Source organism: Aegilops tauschii, chromosome 2 (assembly GCF_002575655.3).
Source record: "Aegilops tauschii subsp. strangulata cultivar AL8/78 chromosome 2, Aet v6.0, whole genome shotgun sequence".
NCBI classification, from domain to species: Eukaryota; Viridiplantae; Streptophyta; class Magnoliopsida; order Poales; family Poaceae; genus Aegilops; species Aegilops tauschii.
In genome coordinates, this window is record NC_053036.3 from 221,171,271 (window position 1) to 221,198,964 (window position 27,694).

Here is a 27,694-nt window from a genome sequence, read left to right on the forward strand (position 1 = left end):
GAGCTGAAAGTGATGGCGCACTTGGACCACTTGAGTGGGCGTGTGGCCTCAAGCCTCGGAAGGGCTGCGTTCACCTCGCGAGCAAACTGCTTGAAGATACGCTGAGATGCTGGGGCCTGAGCCCCGCCCAAGATGCAGGCGATAGCAGACGGTTCCTGGAAGCCCCCAGCCCCCTCGCCCTGATGGTGGTCGTCGTTCCTTCTTGGTGGTGGGAGTAGCGGAGGAAGACCGGCATTGCCCTAAGGGCGGTCCTTGCGAGGCTGATCCCTCGAGGCGCCCTCAGGAGGCCGGTCCTGCCAGCGGTCCTCGCGAGGTCGGTCGCGCCACTCCAGGCGGGGGCCACGATCGTCCCAGCGTCCTCCGCCTCGTCCTCCTCCTCGGCCGTAGCCCCGGTTGTTGGCTCGGGGCATCGACCAAAGCATCCCTCTCGAATGGCCCTGAGCTCTTGATAGTCGTTGGTGTTGTGGCTGTGTACATTGTGGAAGGCGCAGAACGGTCGGCTGCTCTTGGACGACTCAGGATGGTCCCGGCTGCGCTTCGTATCCGGCTCCGCCGCGAGCACGGCCACCCCCTTGCGCTTCACGTCTTTGGCCTTAGCTTTCTTCTCCTCGGGGTTGGTAGCAGGGAGCTCGAGGAGGGAAAGGCGCCCTTCCTCAGCTCTTGCGCACTTGGTTGCCATATTGAACAGCTCCAGAGCCGTGCATAGCTCCTCGTGGATAGCGAGCTCCTCCTCCATCTTGATGTCGTGAACGCCATCAGAAAACGCCGAAATGATGGCCTCGTATGTCACCTTGGGGATCTTGAGAAGAACGCTGTTGAAGCGCTGGATGTACTTTTTCAGGGTCTCTCCCAGCTGCTGCTTGATGCGGAACAGGTCACCCGTGGCCGGAGGGCGGTCGCGAGTGCCCTGGAAGTTGGCGATGAAGCGGTCGCGCATCTCATCCCAGGAGGAGATTGAGCCCGAGGGCAGGTTCAGGAGCCACGAGCGAGCACCATCGTTGAGAGCCATGGGGAACCAGTTCACCATGACTTTCTCGTCGTCGTTGGCCGCCTCGATGCTCAGCTCGTAGAGCTGCAGGAACTCTGCAGGGTCGGGGGTGCCGTCGTAGCGAGGAGGCAGGTCAGGCTTGAACTTGCCCGGCCAGACGACGCTTCGCAACTCCGGAGTGAAGGCGCCGCAGCCCGCTATGGCCACCGGCGCCCTTTGCTGATGCGGAGCCTGCCCTTGAGGCCCGTGCGCCACCATTGCAGGCGGCACGTGGTCTTGTCGCGGTGGCGCGGAGAGCGCAGGAGCATTCTCTTGCGGCCGGGGGACTTCTTGGCAGTTTCCTTCTTCTCGCGCGGGCGCCCGACACGGTGGGTCACGCCGGGGGGCCGCGCGCCTTGGCGCCAGAGTGTCGTCTTGGTGCGGAGGTGGTGGAGGTGCTCCGTGAGCTACGTCGCCCGCAGTTGGCGGAGGGCGAGGCAGCGAGAGGGAGGGCGCAGGGGAGCCCCCAGCAGCGCTGACGAGCTCGGCGATGCGGTCCAACCAGTCCTCGTAGAGGTCCTCGACCGGGCGGTAGCGCAGGAGCTCGCATGCCATGAGCAGTGCGGCTTGCGAGTCCGTGGGAGCACGACGAGCGTGATACGATGAGCTCGCTGGGGTCAGCGACGGAGTGGCGGTGCGGCCATCCCGCCGCATAGAGGGGTGCAGCAATGAAGCTTGCTGCTCATTCCTGGTCGGGCCGGTGGCAGCGTTGGCACTAGGCGATGGAGAACGGCGGGGTGGTCCGCCAACGGGCGCCATCTGGGCGACGCTGGTGGCAAGGGCGTCCCGGTGCTCAGCGCGGGCTCGGCGTGCGTCAGCCATGGTTGCGGTGGAGCAGTGGAGCATGGATTCGGAAGAAAGGCTTCAGCGCACCCCTACCCGACGCGCCAAATGTCGGATTAGGGGTTCTGGCAAACCCTTGAGGTTCGAACTCTGGGGTGCGCATGAAGATCTCTCTCTCCCTTGCTCGCTCTCGCAACGATCGCAAGGCCTAGCTCGATGAACCAAAAGAACAAGAGACATGATAGTATATACTGGTTCGGGCCACCTATGTGGTGTAATACCCTACTCCAGTGTGGTGTGGTGGATTGCCTCTTGGGCTGAGGATGAAGAGTTACAAAGGGAAGAACAGCCTCCTGAGGAGAAGTTCTCTTATGCTTGGTGAGTTTGTGCATGTGTGGATGGAATCTGTCCCTCTCTATGGTGGTGGCTAGTCCTATTTATAGAGTCCCTGGTCCTCTCCCCAAATGTTAGGCGGGAAGGGATCCCACAACGGCCAAATTCGAAGAGAGACAACTAGTACAAGTTATCCTGACTAAAGGTGGTCTTCGCCTGCCAAAGGCTCTGGTGGTGTGCTACCTCTTGAGCACTGTGTTGGTTTTCCCTTGAAGAGGAAAGGGTGATGCAGTAAAGCAGCGTAAGTATTTCCCTCAGTTTTTGAGAAACAAGGTATCAATCCAGTAGGAAGCCACGCACGAGTCCCTCGCACCTACACAAACAAATAAGATCCTCGCAACGAACGCAATAAAGGGGTTGTCAATCCCTTCACGGTCACTTACGAAAGTGAGATCTGATAGATATGATAAGATAATATTTTTGGTATTTTTATGATAAAGATGCAAAGTAAAAATAAAAGGCAATAAAAATAGCTAAGTGTTGGAAGATTAATATGATGGAAAATAGACCCGGGGGCCATAGGTTTCACTAGTGGCTTCTCTCGAGAGCATAAGTATTACGGTGGGTGAACAAATTACTATTAAGCAATTGATAGAATTGAGCATAGTTATGAGAATATCTAGGTATGATCATGTATATAGGCATCACGTCCGCGACAAGTAGACCGACTCCTGCCTGCATCTACTACTATTACTCCACACATCGACCGCTATCTAGCATGCATCTAGAGTATTAAGTTCAAAAGAACAGAGTAACACTTTAAGTAAGATGACATGATGTAGAGGGATAAACTCATGCAATATGATATAAAAAACTCAATCTTCTTATCCTCGATGGCAACAATACAATACGTGCTTTGCCGCCCTTGCTGTCGCTGGGAAAGGACACCGCAAGATTGAACCCAAAGCTAAGCACTTCACCCATTGCAAGAAAGATAAATATAGTAGGCCAAACCAAACTGATAATTCGAAGAGAGTTGCAAAGATAACCAATCATACATACAAGAATTCAGAGAAGATTCAAATATTGTTCATAGATAAACTTGATCATAAACCCACAATTCACCGGTCTCAACAAAGACATCGCAAAAGAAGATTACATCGAATAAATCTCCACAAGAATCGTGGAGAACTTTATATTGAGAACCAAAGAGAGAAAAAAAGCCATCTAGCTAATAACTATGGACCCGAATGTCTGAGGTAAACTACTCACACATCATCAGAGAGGCTATGGTGTTGATGTAGAAGCCCTCCGTGATCAATGCCCCCTCCGGCGGAGCTCCGGAAAAGGCCCCAAGATGGGATCTCACGAGTAAAGAAGGTTGCGGTGGTGGAATTAGGTTTTTGGCTCCGTATCTGGTAGTTTGGGGGTACGTAGGTATATATAGGAGGAAGAAGTACGTCGGTGGAGCAACGCGGGCCCCATGAGGGTAGAGGGCGCGCCCAGGGGGGTAGGCGCGCCCCCTACCTCGTGCCCTCCTTATTGCTTTCTTGACGTAGGGTCCAAGTCCTCTGGATCACGTTTGTTCCAAAAATCACGTTCCCGAAGGTTTCATTCCGTTTGGACTCCGTTTGATATTCTTTTTCTGCGAAACTCTGAAATAGGCAAAAAACAGCAATTCTGGGCTGGGCCTCCGGTTAATAAGTTAGTCCCAAAATAATATAAAAGTGTATAATAAAGCCCATTTAACATCCAAAACAGAATATAATATAGCATGGAACAATAAAAAATTATAGATACGTTGGAGACGTATCAAGCATCCCGAAGCTTAGTTCCTGCTCGTCCTCGAGTAGGTAAATGATAAAAACAATTTTTTTGATGTGGAATGCTACTTAGCATAATTTCAATGTAATTCTTCTTATTGTGGCACGAATGTTCAGATTTCATATGATTCAAGATAAAAGTTTAATGTTGACATAAAAACAATAATACTTCAAGCATGCTAACCAAGCAATTATGTCTTATCAAAATAACATAGCCAAAGCAAGTTATCCCTACAAGATCATATAGTCTGGCTGTGCTCCATCTTCCACACACAAAATATTCATATCATGTACAACCCCGGTTTTAGCCAAGCAATTGGTTCATACTTTTTAACGCGCTTCAGGCTTTTCAACTCTTACGCAATACATGAGCGCAAGCCATGGATATAGCACTATGGTGGAATAAGGTATAATGATAGGGGTTATGTGGGAAGACAAAAAAAGGAGAAAGTCTCACATCAACGAGGCTAATTAACGGGCTATGGAGATGCCCATCAATTGATGTCAATGCAAGGAGTAGGCATTGCCATGCAACGGATGCACTTAGAGCTATAAGTATATGAAAGCTCAAACAAAAGAAACTAAGTGGGTGTGCAACCAACTTGCTTGCTCACGAAGACCTCGGGCATTTGAGGAAGCCCATCATTGGAATATACAAGCCAAGTTCTATAATGAAATTTCCCACTAGTATATGAAAGCGACAAAATGAGAGACTCTCTATCATGAAGATCACGGTGCTACTTTGAAGCACAAGTGTGGTAAAAGGATAGTAACATTGTCCCTTCTCTATTTTTCTCTCATTTTTTTATTTTGGCCTTTTCTCTTTTTTTATGGCCTCTTTTTTTTAGTCCGGAGTCTCATCCCGACTTGTGGGGGAATCATAGTCTCCATCATCCTTTGCTCACTTGGGACAATGCTCTAATAATGGTGATCATCACACTTTTATTTACTTACAACTCATGAATTACAACTCAATACTTAGAACAAAATATGACTCTATGTGGATGCCTCCGGCGGTGTACCGGGATATGCAATGAATCAAGAGCGACATGTATGAAAGAATTATGGATTCTTTGCCACAAATACAATGTCAACTACATGATCATGCAAAGCAATATGACAATGATGGAGCGTGTCATGATAAACGAAATGATAGAAAGTTGCATGGCAATATATCTCGGAATGGCTATGGAAATGCCATAATAGGTAGGTATGGTGGCGGTTTTGAGGAAGATATAAGGAGGTTTATGTGTGATAGAGTGTATCATATCACGGGGTTTGGATGCACCGGCGAAGTTTGCACCAACTCTCAAGGTGAGAAAGGGCAATGCACGGTACCGAAGAGGCTAGAAAATTGCGGAAAGGTAAGTGTGCGTATAATCCATGGACTCACATTAGTCAAAAAGAACTCATATACTTATTGCAAAAATTTATTAGCCCTCGAAGCAAAGTACTACTACGCATGCTCCTAGGGAAAGGGTTGGTAGGAGTTAACCATCGCGTGACCCCGACCGCCACACAAAGGATGAAAATCAATAAATACCTCATGCTCTGACTTCGTTACATAATGGTTCACCATACGTGCATGCTACGGGAATCACAAACTCCAACACAAGTATTTTTCAATTCCACAATTACTCAACTAGCACAACTATGATATTACCACCTTTATATCTCAAAACAATTATCAAGCATCAAATTTCTCATGATATTATAATTAAAGAAAATTGCCATGCTTATTTTAAGACTCTCAAAATAATATAAGTGAAGCAGGAGAGATCAATAGTTTCTATAAAACAAATCCACTGCCGTGCTCTAAAAGATATAAGTGAAGCACTAGAGCAAAACTATATAGCTCAAAAAATATAAGTGAAGCACATAGAGTATTCTAATAAGTTCCAATTTATGTGTGACTCTCTCAAAAGGTGTGTACAGAAAGGATGATTGTGGTAAACTAAAAAAACAAAGAATCAAATAATACAAGACGCTCCAAGCAAAACACATATCATGTGGTGAATAAAAATATAGCTCCAAGTAAAGTTACCGATGGAAGTAGACGAAAGAGGGGATGCCTTTCGGGGCATCCCCAAGATTTGGATTTTTGGTGTCCTTAGATTATCTTGGGGTGCCATGGGCATCCCCAAGCTTATGCTCTTGCCTCCTTGTTCCATAATCCATCAAATCTTTCACCTAAAACTTGAAAACTTCACAACAGAAAACTCAGCAGAAAATCTCGTGAGCTCCATTAGCGAAAGAAAACAAAACACCACTTCAAGGTACTGTAATGAACTCATTCTTTATTTATATTGGTGTTAAACCTACTGTATTCCAACTTCTCTATGTTTTATAAACTATTTTACTAGCCATAGATTCATCAAAATAAGCAAACAACACACGAAAAACAGAATCTGTCAAAAACAGAACAGTCTGTACTAATCAGTAACTAACGCAAACTTCTGGAACTCCAAAAAATCTACCAAAACAGGAAGACCTAGAAAATTTGTTTATTGATCTGCTGCAATTGAAATCAATATTTTATCACGTTCTGGTGATTTTTAACAATTGTTTTCGTGTCGGGACCCCGATTCCAAGTCACATCGATCTAGCCGGTAACACCTCATATCAGATTGCGGCCTCACGCACGGTATTCCCACGGGTGTCGCCTTACCATGGCCCGGGACCGTTTGCGTCTTTTAGCTCACGTATATGATAGTGTCGCTAGCATCCATATGACAGAGAACCCGGGCCGACATGACTAGTCGTGAACCCAAAGTGGCACTAACTTACGGGGACAGGCATACATGAATCAACATCGAACGTGTCGGTCAGCAGCGTGCGAATCCGGGCTGTAGCACTGGGCTAACAGGACTCCGGGAACCCGGGCTGTAGCAGGCTAGGCAGGACTCCGGATGTCACCGCGTGACATTTCCCCGAAGGGACAGACACAGGAACGAAGTGAATCACATGCCGGCCAGTCAAGTGTTCCGGAGCAGTAGTGCTGGGCTAGCAGGACTCCGGTGAACCGGGCTGTAGCGGACTACTATGGCTCATGGAAGCACAAGACTACATTTCCCCATAAGAGAGGCTACCAAGGATAAACAACTAGGTTGTCGGATGCCACACATACCAAGCATTTCAATCATACACACAATATGCTCGATATGAGCAAATACAACATGGCATCACAACAAGACTCTGCGACTCAGAGTATTTATTCATTAGGCTCCGAAGAGCCAGATATTACAAACATGGGTCTCATGACCCAACATTCAGAGCATACAAGTCAAAGCACATGCGGAAGCTTAACATGTCTGAGTACAGACATCTATAAATGAAAAGGCTGAGAAGCCTGACTATCTACCAGATCCTGCCGAGGGCACAAGATCGTAGCTGAGGTAACAAGCTAAACGTCGAAGTCCACACGGAACTACTAGCGAGACTGACGTCTCTCTGCAAAACATAAAATAGGCAAATGTGAATACAATTGTACCCAGCAAGACTTACATCAGAACTATCTACATATGCATCGGTATCAACAAAGGGGGTGGTGGAGTTTAACTGCAGCAAGCCAGCTTTGACTCGGTGGCTATCCTAAACTATGACTGCAAGTAACTCTTTTGAGGTGGCGCACACGAGTCCACATATTCACCATATCAATACACCACTATGGATCCGCTCCCGTCTCCCTACGAGAACGCCATCAATAGCACTCACGCTTATCTTGCGCATTTTAGAGTATCCACTTTCACTTGTCTATGAACTGTACAGGCAACCCAGAAGTCCTTTACCGTGGACACGGCTATTCGAATAGATCATATTAACCCTGCAGGGGTGTACTTCGTCACACACGCTCTCGCCACTTACCACCATGTACACCTCGTGTACCTCGGCAACCTTCAAGCGGAAGCCTGGCGAGGGAGTCGGCCACGACCTGACTAACCACACAAGTTTCTCGTCCAGGTTTATCGCCTATTCGGGTTCCATCCGCAAGGAGATCCGGCCGGGGTGTCGCTCACGGCCCCAAACGATGTGTGCAGGGTTCCCGAGCCCACCATCCGGGTGCCACTCGGTACACCAGGCCACGTGTGCCTAGTCTATCCCAAGCCCACCTGTACCGGGTGCCACTTGGTAGACTACTAACACTACCTACAAACACCAGAGACTAGTTGCAACTCCTGGACAGAGATCGAGGCGGTTAATAAGCCGAGAGGGGTCGAGTTACCGGAACCCAATGTGTGGTAGTAACTGTTCATGGATCACAAACACAGAACTCAGTTCCTGAGGACGGTTTCAATGAGACAACCCACCATGTACTCCTACATGGCCTCTCACCGCTACCTTTACCAAATCGTGTTCACACACTTAGCTCTCACACAGTAGGACATGTTCACAACTTTCCAATTCATTCCCGATGAATCAGACCTGACACAACTCTAAGCAATAGCAGGCATGACAAACAAGCATGAATGAGTAGGCACATCAGGGCTCAAACAACTCCTACTCATGCTAGTGGGTTTCATCTATTTACTGTGACAATGACAGGTCATGCAGAGGAAAGGGGTTCAACTACCGCAACAAGTAACAGTTGAAGCGTTGTTGTCCTAATGCAGTAAAAGAGAGCAGGAGCGAGAGAGTGGGATTGTATCGGAATGAGCAAGGGGGTTTTGCTTGCCTGGCACTTCTGAAGATAGCATTGAGTCTTCATTAGTGTCAACGATCACAACGCCGAAACATCATCTACCGGGGGGGACAAATACCGGCAACAGAGAAGAAATCAATCAATGCAATGCACAATATGATGCATGATCATGACATGGCAATATGCTGTGAATTGACCTAATGCAGCTAGCAACAAGTGCAAGGGAGTCCATTTGAACCAAAGGTTCAAATGCAAACTCTAGTTTGAGCATTTAAAATGCCATTTGAATGTTTTCACTTATACAGCAGGTATAAGTTGGTTTTTCATGCATGAAAGTAGCATAAATGGATAGATTGGATTTTTCTGATAATTTTTCATATATAAATTATTTGATTTGGAGCTACGGTTGAATTTCTATGGGTTTTTGAAGTTTTAAACATTTTCTGGAATTTTCAGATTTATTACTAAATAAGAAAATCCCAGCAAATGTATTTATGACGTCAGCAGTGTGTCATAGCGACATCAGCAGTCAACCACGGTCAAACCTGACGGTGGGACCCGCATGTCATTGAGACAGTGTTGAACTCCGGTTAACCCCGCGTTGACTCAGCTTTGACCCGTCGTGGGGCCCGGTGTCAGTGACACTGGGTTAAACTAACCACGGGGTTAGTGGCTAACCTAATCTGCCACGTCACCTAGCCGGCGTTTAGCCGCCGGTGCTAATCAGGACGCGGCGGCGCTCCTCGTCTGGCCATCTCCGGCGATGAGAGCTCGCGTGGCTGGGCGCGTTCGAACCGGAGCAAGGAGGCGCGTAGGTTGGTGGCCTCAGGCGATGCTAGGGTGGCCGGGAACGTCGACGGCATCGAGTTCCGCGGCGGCGCAGCTGCGGCTTGCACGGGTGCGAGGGCCACGGTGCACGAGCGGGCGACCTAAGGCGCGCTACGGGTTCCTGGAGAAACCCGGAGCACGACTCCATGCTTGGGTTGGTCGGGCGGGGCAGCTAGCAGCGGCGAGCTTCGCGGCGGCGGCAGCGAGTGCTCGGCCATGGCGGGGATGCGGTTAGAGAGCGGGAACAGAGGGGGTGAGCACGAGGGAAGGTGTAGGAGCTCACAAAGATGCGGTAGAGAAGGTCAACGTGCTCGGGGAAGCGTCGGAGGCGACGGATTGACGACGGCGATCTCGGGCGCCCGTCGGTGTAGATGATGATGATGGCGTCACTGCAGTGCTTCCCGGCTTGCTTGGCTCGGTAGAGGTGACGAGGACGACGTCACGGAGCTCATGGGCACGTCGGAGGGGCGAGGGGGTGGCTGTGGCTACGGTGGTGCTCGTCGGCGGCGACGGCTGCGCTCGGCGCGGGTGAGAGGAAGGGGGCAGAGGGGAGAGAGCCACGGGGAGAGTGAGAGAGGGCCAGAGGGGTTGCGTGGCGCCCTTAGCCAGCTCCAGGCGGTCGGCGGCAAGCAGGAGGTGGCGAGCTACGGGCACGCGCGCGTCGGGCACGCGCTCCGCGTCCGATTGGCGCGAGGTGGAAGACGACTGGCACTTGCCAGGTGGGCTGGGCCGGCTGGAGGAGCTGGGCCAGGTAAGTGGCCCAGGTAGGTTTCCTTTCTCTCTCTTTTTTTATTTGTTTCTGTTTTCTAATATTCTGTAGTCTTTAGGGCTTTATTAAAAATACTTAGACACTTCCAAAAATCATGAAACTACTCATGATCACTGTTGGGAATATATCCTACAGTAAACATTTTAGTTTATGATTATTTGAGCATTTAAAATATTTAATAGCATTTAAATGCCCAAATGCAAATAGAGTATGATTTAATCCAGAGCCCAAATATGTCATGGAAAAATGTGCAGCACCTCTGGTTATTGTTTCCAACATTTTCTAGAAATGATGAACATTTTTGAAAGCCATTTGGAAACACTGAGAATATTTTAGTTGAGCCTAGTGAATTCCTTTGATGCTAGGGTTTATGCAATCCCCATTTCAATTTTCTGCAAAATTCAAACATGATGCACACCTGAAGCTAGCCTAGTGCAATACGAGAAGCTAGGGATGTGACAACTCACCCCCACTAAAACAAGAATCTCGTCCCGAGATTCAAGCGTAGGGTAAGGTGAAAGGGGAACGCAACTAACATAATCTTCACGATCCAATTGTTCTCCTCGAAGGTGTTGATTCATTGCATCATCTTGATCTTGACATCTTTTCTTTCGAGAGCTTCATCCAACTATGATGACGGAAGAGAGGGAAACTCTACAGGATTGATCTTCTCGAAGATCGAGCTATACAAGATCAACTCATGGAGTGAGACGTTGGAACAACTCTTGAGTTGAGACAGTGGATGGAAAGAAAACAGATGACAAAGGTTTCAAGTAGCGAGGAGAAATCGACATGACTCCATAACGGGGCACCTTAGGAAAGGTGACTCGTGGAATTCTTCCCTTAAGTGGCAAAAAGAATTACTTTTGATACAAAGATCATTGAAACTCTTTATACCAGCGTAAGGCAATTTACAATGATCGTTTGAAAGAATTCAAAAGAATGGCACACTCAATTTGGAAAGGAAGCTATGGTTATAGAACAACTCGGCAAATGGAAGGCACATTCCAGTTGATACCAAGGATATAACCTAGTGACTGAGCGTGCTTTCAAGAACTTGAGCATTTCCATGTTCATCAAGGTTTTACCAACATCCCTGCCGAGGATCCTGGCAACACATCATACTACCATAATGAACGGTGATGGAGGATGCAGGTGCAAAGGAGGACAACACTTTCTCAGATTTCACCTTAGCGAAGCCAAGGGAGCAAAATCTGGATGATCGACCGAGAGACATTTAGCACTCCGCTTCTAATCTTCTCCTTGATGTACTGGTTACTACGGTCATGCTTAAAAGCATCAACATGGCCATCAAGTAAAGGTCTGACTTCGGGAGCACAAAGGATCCATAAGGAACACTTCTAGAATAAGTCACACGAAATCCTCATGGAGAAGATGGTTAAATAGCTCAATCAAGATACTACAATGATAGATCTTCCGGCTAGGTGTGTCGGCCAGAACATCAACCCTGTCGGGACCTACATCATAATCTTGGAAAAGTTCCAACCATCATATCTGCCCGAGATTCAGATCTGGTTGGTGTCAGGATATTCCAGACTCATCCAGTCTAGAGAGAAAAATGAAAGTTTGCAACACAAATCGACGAGATGACGTTGCGAGATTCTCGGGAGATGAACTACGATAGCAAGCTCCAAAACATGAGCTGGTTCTGCTACACACCTGTGAACACACTGTCCTAGACAAGCACGATCACATGGTAGTCCTATAATAAAACACTACCGAGTTCTGGTTGGGAACCATCATCGAGGATAACGGAATCTTGTACAAATCCGTCTGGTACCTTCAGGACTAGCACTTAAAACTTATTATCCTTGAACAAATCATTCAGTGGCTTGGTGTGCTAGGAACACATATAGAATGAAGGTTGCAAGTCTCCAGACCACAGAACACTTCGCACATATGCATGACTGACTTGGGATGATTCCAAAGGGAGCAAAACAAGCTTTCTCGAATCCACGGCGGCAGCTTACATCAAAAGCACGTGAATTAGAGGAAGTCACTACTTTCATCCAAACATATACTTCATGAGCTAGCACGAAGAAAATGCTTTCAAAAAGTTTCCAACACTAGCTGGATGTTCAATACGAGTCATGGAGAAGGTAGCAGTGTTGCTGATGGGCTCAACAACAATTCATCCAGGTTTCCATGGAGATGGAATTCCATAATTATGTGAACAAGTGATAGCGTTGGTCAGACCCAAAGATGTAATGGTGTATGCTCGAGGAATCAACCACGAGTAAGACAACATTACGAACATCGTTGGTTCTGATTTGATTTGATATGAACCCATACTCAAATCAAAGTTTGTTTAAGATGTTAGGTCCATTAATTGATCACAAGGACCAATCGATGCAGAAATCATCTTTCTACAACAAACACACACACAAGAGATATCCTTTGGAAAGAACTAAGTCAGGCAAGCTTTTATCTTCCAACTCTCCAAGTTGTTGTTTAGCTTAACCAACTAGCTCAAGGTATCCAACACAGATTCTTGGAGAAAGAGTAGTTTATAGGAAAACCATTTGATCACGAGCTCAACATAGCGGTCAGGTGACAACCTGGTGATACTTCTGAGAAGATATTCGGAAAATCACGAACCACCGATATGTTACTAAGCTCGAGAATAATCTTGCTTTTCAGGGCAAGACGATATGATCAACTGAGCAAGGGTTTGACAAAATCCTAACTCATTGATTGAAGAGTGCACCAAAAATAAGGACTAGGTAGCACGATCAATCTTAGGATGATGATTCAATAACCAGCACGCTAAGAATGAGAGTATTGCCATTAACTACCAAGCAACGAGTTGCTCAGAGTATTGATTTCACACATCACGGTTCACTTGTCGGTATTCCGGTTGTGACAACACGGGACCGAGGAATGAATAATGATGGCGAGAAGTATCACTGCGTCAAGAATTCATGAGAGGTGGTGCAATTCTCATGACACTCTTGGCATAAAGATGGTAACACTCCAAGGTAGAGCAGAGCAAAAAGCTGGATTGGCATCTTGGTCTGCAGAATACAATTGCTTTGACCCGATCCTAGATATGGATGAGGTTCTGGAGTTAGTTTCTCCTAGTCATTCTGAAATAGAACGGCTTGACAGACCACAAGAATAATAGGCATCGATAACACGATCGCACACATACCCTTGACTATCAATTGATAGATGAAGGTCGGAATACAGCTAAAGAGGGACAACCCAAAAGAACATATGATTTTCTGAGTTGCGGATGCATGGATTAGTATGTCGAACAAGTTCACCATATTTCTTCCGGATAATCCATGCAGTGGAGGAAGGACTGGCAGAGTCACAATATGAATGGAGTACTCCTCAAGAGCGCCCTGGTTGTGATCTTTTGGTTAAAAGAACTTCTGCCATAATGGTTCATGGTATTGGAAGAATGAGATACCACGGACCTCGAAGACTATCACAAAGGTTACTAATATCCTAAAGGAACTAGCAACACTATCAACACGAGGTAAGTAGAGTGAATCTTGGGTTCAAGAACCCAGAAATAGAATACCTACTACTAAATGGCATCACGGGATGCTTTCAAGAATAATGGCCAGAATCATCACACTGGGAACACAAAACATGGCTAGATTACTAGGTGACTCCCTATAACACCTAGGGTCATAGTAATAGCTCCAACATATATGTCGAGGTAACAGAGTACCTCAACTCACCGATTAGTGTGGTTAATCTGGCCCAAAGGGACGCAAAAATAGAGGGAAAGGATTTTGCAAATGCATCAGGTTGTTTAGAAACCTGGGATGACTCGGACAGCATAACGACTGCAAATGCTTAGAAAGGATTTGAGACATTCACAAGGATTTGCATAGTCACTTAACAACATCATATCAAGGTTCTGGGATGAACTGTCAACTCATGGAAGTAGTAGAAACTGAACTGAGGCTTGAAACCAACAATCCTACGAGTCTACGGATTAGTAACACGTGATCCTGATAGAAAGATGAGAAGCCTAGTTCTTAATCCCCGCAGAAGAGAAGAGGGTGACTCAGATCAGAAGGGCATAAGGTAAAGGAGTAAAAAGAGCCTTACGTTCCCTTCCACAATCAATTTCCTTATATAACTAAAGCATTTCTAGACTCAACTTCGACCAGTTTGGCTTCGTAAACCTACAGGCAGTCAGGCTCTGATACCAAAAGCTGTCGGGACCCCGATTCCAAGTCACATCGATCTAGCCGGTAACACCTCATATCAGATTGCGGCCTCACGCACGGTATTCCCACGGGTGTCGCCTTACCATGGCCCGGGACCGTTTGCGTCTTTTAGCTCACGTATATGATAGTGTCGCTAGCATCCATATGACAGAGAACCCGGGCCGACATGACTAGCCGTGAACCCAAAGTGGCACTAACTTACGGGGACAGGCATACATGAATCAACATCGAACGTGTCGGTCAGCAGCGTGCGAATCTGGGCTGTAGCACTGGGCTAACAGGACTCCGGGAACCCGGGCTGTAGCAGGCTAGGCAGGACTCCGGATGTCACCGCGTGACATTTCCCCGAAGGGACAGACACAGGAACGAAGTGAATCACATGCCGGCCAGTCAAGTGTTCCGGAGCAGTAGTGCTGGGCTAGCAGGACTCCGGTGAACCGGGCTGTAGCGGACTACTATGGCTCATGGAAGCACAAGACTACATTTCCCCATAAGAGAGGCTACCAAGGATAAACAACTAGGTTGTCGGATCCCACACATACCAAGCATTTCAATCATACACACAATATGCTCGATATGAGCAAATACAACATGGCATCACAACAAGACTCTGCGACTCAGAGTATTTATTCATTAGGCTCCGAAGAGCCAGATATTACAAACATGGGTCTCATGACCCAACATTCAGAGCATACAAGTCAAAGCACATGCGGAAGCTTAACATGTCTGAGTACAGACATCTATAAATGAAAAGGCTGAGAAGCCTGACTATCTACCAGATCCTGCCGAGGGCACAAGATCGTAGCTGAGGTAACAAGCTAAACGTCGAAGTCCACACGGAACTACTAGCGAGACTGACGTCTCTCTGCAAAACATAAAATAGGCAAACGTGAGTACAATTGTACCCAGCAAGACTTACATCAGAACTATCTACATATGCATCGGTATCAACAAAGGGGGTGGTGGAGTTTAACTGGAGCAAGCCAGCTTTGACTCGGTGGCTATCCTAAACTATGACTGCAGGTAACTCTTTTGAGGTGGCGCACACGAGTCCACATATTCACCATATCAATACACCACTATGGATCCGCTCCCGTCTCCCTACGAGAACGCCATCAATAGCACTCACGCTTATCTTGCGCATTTTAGAGTATCCACTTTCACTTGTCTATGAACTGTACAGGCAACCCAGAAGTCCTTTACCGTGGACACGGCTATTCGAATAGATCATATTAACCCTGCAGGGGTGTACTTCGTCACACACGCTCTCGCCACTTACCACCATGTACACCTCATGTACCTCGGCAACCTTCAAGCGGAAGCCTGGCGAGGGAGTCGGCCACGACCTGACTAACCACACAAGTCTCTCGTCCAGGTTTATCGCCTATTCGGGTTCCATCCGCAAGGAGATCCGGCCGGGGTGTCGCTCACGGCCCCAAACGATGTGTGCAGGGTTCCCGAGCCCACCATCCGGGTGCCACTCGGTACACCAGGCCACGTGTGCCTAGTCTATCCCAAGCCCACCTGTACCGGGTGCCACTTGGTAGACTACTAACACTACCTACAAACACCAGAGACTAGTTGCAACTCCTGGACAGAGATCGAGGCGGTTAATAAGCCGAGAGGGGTCGAGTTACCGGAACCCAATGTGTGGTAGTAACTGTTCATGGATCACAAACACAGAACTCAGTTCCTGAGGACGGTTTCAATGAGACAACCCACCATGTACTCCTACATGGCCTCTCACCGCTACCTTTACCAAATCGTGTTCACACACTTAGCTCTCACACAGTAGGACATGTTCACAACTTTCCAATTCATTCCCGATGAATCAGACCTGACACAACTCTAAGCAATAGCAGGCATGACAAACAAGCATGAATGAGTAGGCACATCAGGGCTCAAACAACTCCTACTCATGCTAGTGGGTTTCATCTATTTACTGTGACAATGACAGGTCATGCAGAGGAAAGGGGTTCAACTACCGCAACAAGTAACAGTTGAAGCGTTGTTGTCCTAATGCAGTAAAAGAGAGCAGGAGCGAGAGAGTGGGATTGTATCGGAATGAGCAAGGGGGTTTTGCTTGCCTGGCACTTCTGAAGATAGCATTGAGTCTTCATTAGTGTCAACGATCACAACGCCGGAACATCGTCTACCGGGGGGGACAAATACCGGCAACAGAGAAGAAATCAATCAATGCAATGCACAATATGATGCATGATCATGACATGGCAATATGCTGTGAATTGACCTAATGCAGCTAGCAACAAGTGCAAGGGAGTCCATTTGAACCAAAGGTTCAAATGCAAACTCTAGTTTGAGCATTTAAAATGCCATTTGAATGTTTTCACTTATACAGCAGGTATAAGTTGGTTTTTCATGCATGAAAGTAGCATAAATGGATAGATTGGATTTTTCTGATAATTTTTCATATATAAATTATTTGATTTGGAGCTACGGTTGAATTTCTATGGGTTTTTGAAGTTTTAAACATTTTCTGGAATTTTCAGATTTATTACTAAATAAGAAAATCCCAGCAAATGTATTTATGACGTCAGCAGTGTGTCATAGCGACGTCAGCAGTCAACCACGGTCAAACCTGACGGTGGGACCCGCATGTCATTGAGACAGTGTTGAACTCCGGTTAACCCCCCATTGACTCAGCTTTGACCCGTCGTGGGGCCCGGTGTCAGTGACACTGGGTTAAACTAACCACGGGGTTAGTGGCTAACCTAATCTGCCATGTCACCTAGCCGGCGTTTAGCCGCCGGTGCTAATCAGGACGCGGCGGCGCTCCTCGTCTGGCCATCTCCGGCGATGAGAGCTCGCGTGGCTGGGCGCGTTCGAACCGGAGCAAGGAGGCGCGTAGGTTGGTGGCCTCAGGCGATGCTAGGGTGGCCGGGAATGTCGACGGCGTCGAGTTCCGCGGCGGCGCAGCTGCGGCTTGCACGGGTGCGAGGGCCACGGTGCACGAGCGGGCGACCTAAGGCGCGCTACGGGTTCCTGGAGAAACCCGGAGCACGACTCCATGCTTGGGTTGGTCGGGCGGGGCAGCTAGCAGCGGCGAGCTTCACGGCAGCGGCAGCGAGTGCTCGGCCATGGCGGGGATGCGGTTAGAGAGCGGGAACAGAGGGGGTGAGCACGAGGGAAGGTGTAGGAGCTCACAAAGATGCGGTAGAGAAGGTCAACGTGCTCGGGGAAGCGTCGGAGGCGACGGATTGACGACGGCGATCTCGGGCGCCCGTCGGTGTAGATGATGATGATGGCGTCACTGCAGTGCTTCCCGGCTTGCTTGGCTCGGTAGAGGTGACGAGGACGACGTCACGGAGCTCATGGGCACGTCGGAGGGGCGAGGGGGTGGCTGTGGCTACGGTGGTGCTCGTCGGCGGCGACGGCTGCGCTCGGCGCGGGTGAGAGGAAGGGGGCAGAGGGGAGAGAGCCACGGGGAGAGTGAGAGAGGGCCAGAGGGGTTGCGTGGCGCCCTTAGCCAGCTCCAGGCGGTCGGCGGCAAGCAGGAGGTGGCGAGCTACGGGCACGCGCGCGTCGGGCACGCGCTCCGCGTCCGATTGGTGCGAGGTGGAAGACGACTGGCACTTGCCAGGTGGGCTGGGCCGGCTGGAGGAGCTGGGCCAGGTAAGTGGCCCAGGTAGGTTTCCTTTCTCTCTCTTTTTTTATTTGTTTCTGTTTTCTAATATTCTGTAGTCTTTAGGGCTTTATTAAAAATACTTAGACACTTCCAAAAATCATGAAACTACTCATGATCACTGTTGGGAATATATCCTACAGTAAACATTTTAGTTTATGATTATTTGAGCATTTAAAATATTTAATAGCATTTAAATGCCCAAATGCAAATAGAGTATGATTTAATCCAGAGCCCAAATATGTCATGGAAAAATGTGCAGCACCTCTGGTTATTGTTTCCAACATTTTCCAGAAATGATGAACATTTTTGAAAGCCATTTGGAAACACTGAGAATATTTTAGTTGAGCCTAGTGAATTCCTTTGATGCTAGGGTTTATGCAATCCCCATTTCAATTTTCTGCAAAATTCAAACATGATGCACACCTGAAGCTAGCCTAGTGCAATACGAGAAGCTAGGGATGTGACATTTCGTGAACAGAAAGTTTCTGGGATTTTCGGCAAGATCAAATAACTATCATCCAAGAAGATCCTATAGGTTAAACTTGGCACAAACACTAATTAAAACATAAAAACAAATCTAACCAGAGGCTAGATCAAATATTTATTCCTAAACAGAAGCAAAAAGCAAAAAACTAAAAATGAAATTGGGTTGCCTCCCAACAAGCGCTATCGTTTAACGCCCCTAGCTAGGCATAATAGCAATGATAGATCTAGGTATTGCCATAATCATAGGATAGATCATTAAAACTCATTTCATATTCTCTATGTTCAGCAGCGATTTTTCTTTGAGGCAAGCAAAAGTAATCAAAAGGGCTAAATTTAATGGGACAAAAGTCCCCAAGATCAACTTTAGGAGGTATAGGTTCCTCCTTCGGCCCTTTGTATTGCACAACCAATTCATCATTATAAGCATTCTTTTGACAGAACTTTGTGAGCCTATACTCGAGAGAATATCCTAGCTCATTATTTCGAATAGCAAAATCATTATTATGTTCAGAAATTCTATCAACTAGAACATTGGTAGGAACCTTTTTTCTAAGGTTCTCATTAAAAGCAACATAGTCCAGAGATTGAAAACGCATTATTTCCTCTTGATCAAATAGGATAGTTTCTATGGGAGGACGGCCAGCGTCCACCCTATAATGCGCAAAGTTTTCTTTGGCCTCTTTTATTATAAATCTGAACTCATGAGCCAAAAAGATAGTAGCGGCACGCTTAACAGAAGAATGCTCAATATTAGAAAATTATAGGAAAATCCTTTGTATGCAAGGGTGCATGTGCATAAATTGCCTTTCAAGTTCAACTACAAGCATGGCAATAGCGTCCGCAAGATTACTATTTCTATGAAGAATAGAACTGCCCATAGAAGGCAAAGCACCGGCACAAGTAAAGAAATCTTGAATAACCACTTTTCCAATAATATTACCACTACCAATTCGGATTTTTTTTGTATGTAAGATAGGGGGTTCTTCAGCAGGAGCATCAGAATTTTCCATGTTATTACTATTGTCCATATCGACAATAGTTTCCCCAATTTCAGACATAACGGCAGAAAGTGCGAGGAGCAAAAAGAAAGAGGGAGGCAAACGGAAAAGAGAGGGCGAATAAAACGGCAAGGGTGAAGTGGGGGAGAGGAAAACAAGAGGCAAATGGCAAATAATGTAGGGATAATTAGATTTATGCCCCTAGTTGTGTCCCACTCGGCTGTTTTACCCCTAATTTCCAAAAGTCACCGCTTCTGTCCAAGTCACTTCGCTCCTCTTATGCTTTTGCCCTTTGACCGTTTGACCGTCAGTTTGAAAACTTCATAACTAATTCATACTAAATCAGAAAAATGCAAATAAGATACCAAAATGTTCGGAAAAACATCACCTATATGTCAGTGTCATTTGCATTCATGAAAAAAAGTGTTTGAAAGTGCCCATCTGAGTTTTAGCTCTTATGCTACCACCATGAATAGTAAAATCTAAAAAATTCAAAAAATTCAAAAACAAATTTGGTGGCAAAGAATGACAAATGTTTGAAGTGTTTGCCAAGTTTCATTAGGGAATGAGCTTCGTGGGTGCCTCAGCAAAAAAAACAATCAGCACTCCAAAATAGATTATTTTTTTGCCATGACTTCCACGAATGTCGTTCCCTGATGAAACTTGACAAGCACTTAGAACATTTGTCGTTCTTTGCCACCATATTTTTTTTGATTTTTTTTATTTTTTTTAGATTTTACTATTCATGGTGGTACCAAAAGAGCTAAAACTTGGATGTGCACTTTCCAACACTTTTTTCATGAATGCAAATGACACTGACATATAGGTGATGTTTTTCTGAACATTTTGGTATCTTATTTGCATTTTTCTGATTTAGTATGAATTAGTTATGAAGTTTTCAAACTGATGGTCAAACGGTCAAAGGGCAAAAGCGTAAGAGCAGCAAAGTGACTTGGACAGAACCGGTGACTTTCGGAAATTAGGGGTAAAACAGACGGGTGGGACACAACTAGGGGCATAAATCTAATTATCCCAATAATGTAATGCGGGAGATAAGGGTTTGTGATGGGTACTTGCTATGTTGACTTTTGCGTAGACTCCCCGGCAACGGCGCCAGAAATCCTTCTTGCTACCTCTTGAGCACTGTGTTAGTTTTCCCTTGAAGAGGAAAGGGTGATGCAGTAAAGCAACGTAAGTATTTCCCTCAGTTTTTGAGAACCAAGGTATCAATCCACTAGGAGGCCACGCACGAGTCCCTCGCACCTACACAAAGAAATAAGATCCTCACAACCAACGCAATAAAGGGGTTGTCAATCCCTTCATGGTCACTTACGAAAGTGAGATCTGATAGATATGATAATATAATATTTTTGGTATTTTTATGATAAAGATGCAAAGTAAAAATAAAAGGCAATAAAAATAGCTAAGTGTTAGAAGATTAATATGATGGAAAATAGACCCGAGGGCCATAGGTTTCACTAGTGGCTTCTCTCGAGAGCATAAGTATTACGGTGGGTGAACAAATTACTGTTGAGCAATTGACAGAATTGAGCATAGTTATGAGAATATCTAGGTATGATCACGTATATAGGCATCACGTCCGCGACGAGTAGACCGACTCCTGCCTGCATCTACTACTATTACTCCACACATCGACCGCTATCCAGCATGCATCTAGAGTATTAAGTTCAAAAGAACATAGTAACACTTTAAGTAAGATGACATGATGTAGAGGGATAAATTCATGCAATATGATATAAACCCCATCTTGTTATCCTCGATGGCAACAATACAATACGTGCCTTGCTGCCCCTGCTGTCACTGGGAAAGGACACCGCAAGATTGAACCAAAAGCTAAGCACTGCTCCCATTGCAAGAAAGATCAATCTAGTAGGCCAAACCAAACTGATAATTCGAAGAGACTTGCAAAGATAACCAATCATACATAAAAGAATTCAGAGAAGATTCAAATATTGTTCATAGATAAACTTGATCATAAACCCACAATTCATCGGTCTCAACAAACACACCGCAAATGAAGATTACATCGAATAGATCTCTACGAGAATCGTGGAGAACTTTGTATTGAGAACCAAAGAGAGAGAAAAAGTCATCTAGCTAATAACTATGGACCCGAAGGTCTGAGGTAAACTACTCACACATCATCGGAGAGGCTATGGTGTTGATGTAGAAGCCCTCCGTGATCAGTGCCCCCTCCGGCGGAGCTCCGGAAAAGGCCCCAAGATGGGATCTCACGAGTACAGAAGGTTGCGGCGGTGGAATTAGGTTTTTGGCTCCGTACCTGGTAGTTTGGGGGTACGTAGGTATATATAGGAGGAAGAAGTACGTCGGTGGAGCAACATGGGCCCCACGAGCGTAGAGGGCGCGCCCAGGGGGGTAGGCGCGCCCGCCTACCTCATGCCCTCCTGATTGCTTTCTTGACGTAGGGTCCAAGTCCTCTGGATCATGTTTGTTCCAAAAATCACGTTCCCAAAGGTTTCATTCCGTTTGGACTCCGTTTGATATTCTTTTTCTGCGAAACACTAAAATAGGCAAAAAAACAGCAATTCTGGGCTGGGCCTCCGGTTAATAGGTTAGTCCAAAAATAATATAAAAGTGTATAATAAAGCCCATTAAACATCCAAAACAGAATATAATATAGCATGGAACAATAAAAAATTATAGATACGTTGGAGACGTATCATGGTGATGCCGTCTTGGGCTCCACGGTGACCTCCGTCCTGCCGTCCTGCTGGTCTTGGTCTTGTTGCACCGATATGGAAACCTGTTCCTGATGCCTCGGGACTCCTCGCCTGCGCTCGCCTCTTTAGCACCAAAGAGGAAACGAGGACACTGCGCTCGCTGGCGCCCGTCTGGCTCTGGTCGTCATGGCTTGCATCACGGGAACCTCGCGAGGTGCCCCTCGCCTTGATCTCTCTGCCCCTCGCGAGCCAGCCTAGTGAGGCCGCCCCTGAGGAGGTATTGCGTCGTCCGCCTCGCGAGGCTTGGCCCCTCGCGAGGGTCTTGAGTGTTTGCTGGTGAAGATGGGCCGTATAGGGCCGCTAGTGGAGCCACGCCGTGGGCCACAGGCAGGCAAGTCTGGGGACCCCTGTTCCCAGGACGCTGAAATGTTGTACTGGGGTGTGGGCGACGGCGCTCGTCACACATGGCTTGCACCTCCTGTAGCTCCCTGATTGCCTTGGCGATGAACTCCTAAGCACCTGATGCCTCGCGCCCTTCGCCCTCCTTTGCGCGCATTGAAGCACGCCTCCACATGGTGCCCGAGCACCTCCCTTGTGACATTGGCCAGGTTGGAGGCCCTCCAGAGGAGAGCCCTCGAGCCCAGCCCGAGAGGGGTGCCAGGAGCGCCTTCCTATGCGAGAGGGGAAGACGCTCCATCAGTGGGCGCATGTCCTGAGGCAGGGCCACCGGCCGCTCCATCCTCCTCAGGTCTGAGTCTGAGCAGCTGCTTCTTCTTCTTGGGGACGGCCTCAGGAGGGTAGACAGCACCCTCGCCATCTGGGTTCTTGACTGCCGCAACCTGGTAGGCGCGCTCGAGGGAGCACACCGCGTCCTTTTCGTCGTAGGCGACCATGATGATGCCTCCGCTTCCTGGCATCTTGACAACATTGTAGCCATGGTGAGTCGCAGCCATGAACATGGACATGGCCGGATACCCAAGGATGGAGTTGTACGGGAGGCGAATGTGGGCGACGTCGAAGTCGATGAGCTCAGTGTGGTAGTTGTCGCACTTGCCGAAGGTGACATGAAGGCGGATCTGCCCTATCGGGGTGGTGGAGCCGTCGGTCACTCCTGAGAATGGCTTGGTAGGTTGAAGCTGGTCGTATGACACCTGGAGCCTGTCGAACGTCTCGACGGAGAGAACATTGAGCCCCGTGCCGCCATCAATGAGTGTCTTGGTGACGAGGACGTTGCTGATGGTAGGCGAGTAGAGCATCGGGAGGGCGCCGGCAGCGCCCGTGCACTTGAGCTGATCAGTAGCGTCGAAGGTGATGGCGTACTTGGAGCACCTGAGCGGGCGCGTTGCCTCGAGCTTGGGGAGGGCTGCGTTCACCTCACGAGCGAACTGCTTGAAGATGCGATGGGAGGCAGGGGCCTGAGCGCCGCCTAGGATGCACGCCATGGCACAAGGCTCTTGGAAGCCCCCAGCCCCATCATCTTGGTGGTGGTCATCATTCCTTCTTGGCGGCGGCGGCAGCAGAGGAAGGCCAACGTTGCCCTAGGGACGGTCCTCACGAGGCTCATCCCTCAAGGGGCCATCGCGAGGCTGGCCCTGCCAGCGATCCTCACGAGGTTGATTGCGCCAGTCCTGGCAGGGGTCACAGTTGTCCCAGCGTCCTCCGCCGCGGCCTCCTCCGCGGTCGTAGCCTCGATCGTTGCGCTCGAGACGATGACCAAGGCGCCCGTCGCAGATGGCCCTGAGCTCCTGGCAGTCGTTGGTGTTGTGGCTGTGCACGTTGTGGAAGACGCAGAACGGGCAGCTGCTCTTGGATGAATCCGGATGGTCACAGCCGCGCTTCATCTCAGGTTCGGCTGCGAGCATAGCTGGCCCCTTGCGCTTCACGTCCTTGGCCTTGGTTTTCTTGTCTTCTGGGTGAACCTCCTGAAGCTCCGGGAGGGAGAGGCTACCTTCCTCAGCTCTCGCTCACTTGGTCCCCATGTTGAACATCTCCAGAGCCGTGCCTTCATCTTGACGTCCCGAACGCCATCAGTGAACGCCGAAATGATGGCCTCGTCCGACACCTTGGGAATCTTGAGGTGAACATTGTTGAAGTGCTGGATGTATTTTTGTAGGGTCTCCCCTAGCTGCTGCTTGATGCGCCGCCGGTCACCTGCAGCCAGCGGGCGGTCATGAGTGCCCTGGAAGTTGGCGACGAAGCACTCTCGCATCTCATCCGAGGAGGAGATCGATCCCGCGGGGAGGTTCAGGAGCCACGAGCGTGCGCCGTCCTTGAGGGCCATGGGAAACCAGTTGGCCATGACTTTCTCATCGCCGTTGGCCGCCTCAATGCTCAACTAGTAGAGCTGCAGGAACTCGGCAGGGTCGGGGGCGCCATCGTAGTGCGGAGGAAGTTTGGGCTTGAACTTCCATGGCCAGACGACACGTAACTCTGGGGTGAACGCGCGGCATCCTGCCGTGGTCACGGGAGCCTGCTGTAGAGGTGGAGCCTGATCTTGGCACCCGCGCACCACCACCTCGGGCGGCACGTGGTCTTGATGTGGCGGTGCTGGGAGCGCGCGAACATCTCCTTGCGGCCGCTGCACCACTTGGCAGCTTTCATCGTCGCGCGTCGGTGCCCTGCATAGACCCGCCATGGAGCGTCACGCCTTGGCTCGGGGACGACATCTTTCCTGGGAGGTGGAGGAGGTGCATCGTGGGCCACATCGCCCGCAAGAGGCGGCGGGGAGGCAGCAAACGGGACGATGCAGGGGCCTCCCCGGCGGTGCTAACGAGCTTGGCGATGCGGTCTATCCAGTCCTCGTAGAGGTGGTCGGTCAGGCGATAGCACAGGAGCTCGCGTGCCATGAGCAACACAGCCTGCACGTTTGCCGGCCCGCGACGAGCATGAGAAGACGAAGCAGCCGCCGGAGTCACTGGCGGAGTGGTGGTGCATCCATCCCGCCGCACAGAAGGCTGCAGCGACGAAGCCTGCTGCTCGTGGGCCGCGGGGCCGGTGGCAGCGTTGGCCACAGGCGACGCGAAACGATGGGGAGTGACATCGCGTGCCGGTGGCATCTGGGCGATGTGGGCGGCGAGGGTGGCCCGGCGCTCAGCTCAAACTTGACGTGCATCAGCCATGGGAACGGCGAAACGGGGGCGGATCGACCGAAGGAAGAGAGGCTCCGATGCACCCCTACCTGGCGCCAAATGTCAGATTCTGGGCTCCACAGATCCAAGATAGAATCAAACTCTGGGGTACATGCGAAGAACTCAACCTCCCCAGCCTACCAACTCATCGATCCCACGTCCTAGCTCGATGAACTGGAAGGATGTCAGGACCCCGATCCTAAGTTACACTGATCTAGCATGTAACACATCATATCATTTTTTGGCCTCACGCACGGTATCCCCACGGGTGCCACCTTACCTGGCCCGGGACCATTTGCGCCTTTTGGCTCACGTATATGATAGTGTCGCTAGCATCCATATGACAGAGAACCCGGGCCGACATGACTAGTCGTAAACCCAAAGTGGCACTAACTTACAGGGACATGCATACATGACCCAGCAACGAATGTGTCGATCATCAACGTATGAACCCAAGTCGTAGCAATCTACAAGGACTTAAAGGAATAACGCGTGACATTTCCCCGAAGGGACAGACTCAGGAACGAAGAAGGACACATGCCGGCCAGCCTAAGTGTTCCGGAGCAGTAGCAAGCTACCATGGCTCAGTGGAACCACTAGGAGACATTTCCCCACAAGAGAGGCTACCAAGAATAAACAACTAGGTTGTCGGATCCCACACATACCAAGCATTTCAAAAATACACACAATATGCTCGATATGTGCAAATACAACATGGCATCACAACAAAACTCTATGACTCAAAGTATTTATTCAGAAGGCTCCGAAGAGTCATACATAGTATGAATTACAATCATGGGTCACATGACCCAACATACAGAGCATACAGGCAACGGAAGCATAGACATGTCTGAGGACAGACAACTACAAATGAAAAAGGCTGAGAAGCCTGACTATCTATAAGACCCTCCTAAGGGTACAAGATCGTAGCTGAGGTAACAAGCTAAATGTCGAAGTCCACGCAGAACTACTAGTGAGACTGAAGTCTCTCCGCAAAAACATAAATTAAGCAAACGTGAGTACAAATGTACCCAGCAAGACTTACATCAGAACTAGCTACATATGCATCTGTATCAACAAAGGGGGTGGTGGAGTTTAACTGCAGCAAGCCAACTTTGACTCAATGGCTATCCTGTACTACGACTGCAAGTAACTCTTTTGAGGTGGCGCACACGAGTCCACATATTCACCATATCAATACCACTATGGATCCGCTCCCGTCTCCCTACGAGAAGGCCATCCATAGCACTCACGCTTATCTTGCGCATTTTAGAGTGTCCACTTTCACTTGTCTATGAACTGTAAAAGCAACCCGATAGTCCATTACCGCGGACACGGCTATTCGAATAGATCATTTATAACCCTGCAGGGGTGTACTTCTTCACACATGTTTCCACCACTTGGCGTCTGCACATGACATGTGCTCGGCAGACTTCAAGCGAAAGCCGACGTGGGTGTAGACCACGACCTGACTAACCACACAAGTCCCTAGTCCAGGTTTATCACCTATTCGGGTTCCATCCGCAAGGAGATCCGGCTGGGGTGTCCTCAACGGCCCCAAACAATGTGTACAAGGTTCTCGAGGCACCAAACGGGCGTCTCGGTACACCGGGCCACATACCTACCGCATCACAGCACACCCCTAGGGTCAGCGCTGCGCATGGCCTCCAGTATACTACAAACACCAGAAACTACTTGCAGCTCCTGGACAGAGGACATGGGGATTAATAAGTCGAGCGGGGTCATATTTCAGGGCCCAACGTGTGGTAGAAGCTGTTCTTGGATCACAAACACAGAACTCAGTTCCTGAGGACGGTTTCAATGAGACAACCCACCATTTACTCCTACATGGCCTCTCATCGCTACCTTTACCAAATCGTGTTCACACACTTACCTCTCAACAGTAGGACATCATGACCAGATTCCAATTCATCCTTGATGAATCAGACCTGACACAACTCTAAGCAATAGCAGGCAAGACAAGCAAGCAGAAATGAGTAGGCACATCATGGCTCAAACAAATCCTACTCATGCTAGTGGGTTTCAACTATTTACTGTGGCAGAGACAGGTCATGCAGAGAAAAGGGGTTCAACTACCGCAGCATGTAACAGTTGAAACGTTGTTGTCCTAATGCAATAAAGGAGAGCAGGAGCGAGAGAGTGGGATTGTATATGAGTGATCAAGGGATTTTGCTTGCCTGACACTTCTGAAGATAGCATAGCTCTTCATCGGTGTCATCGAGCTCATCGTCGGAACCACGTCTACTGAGAGGGGACAATCACCGGCAAAGAATAGGGAACATAATCAAAGTAGTGCAACA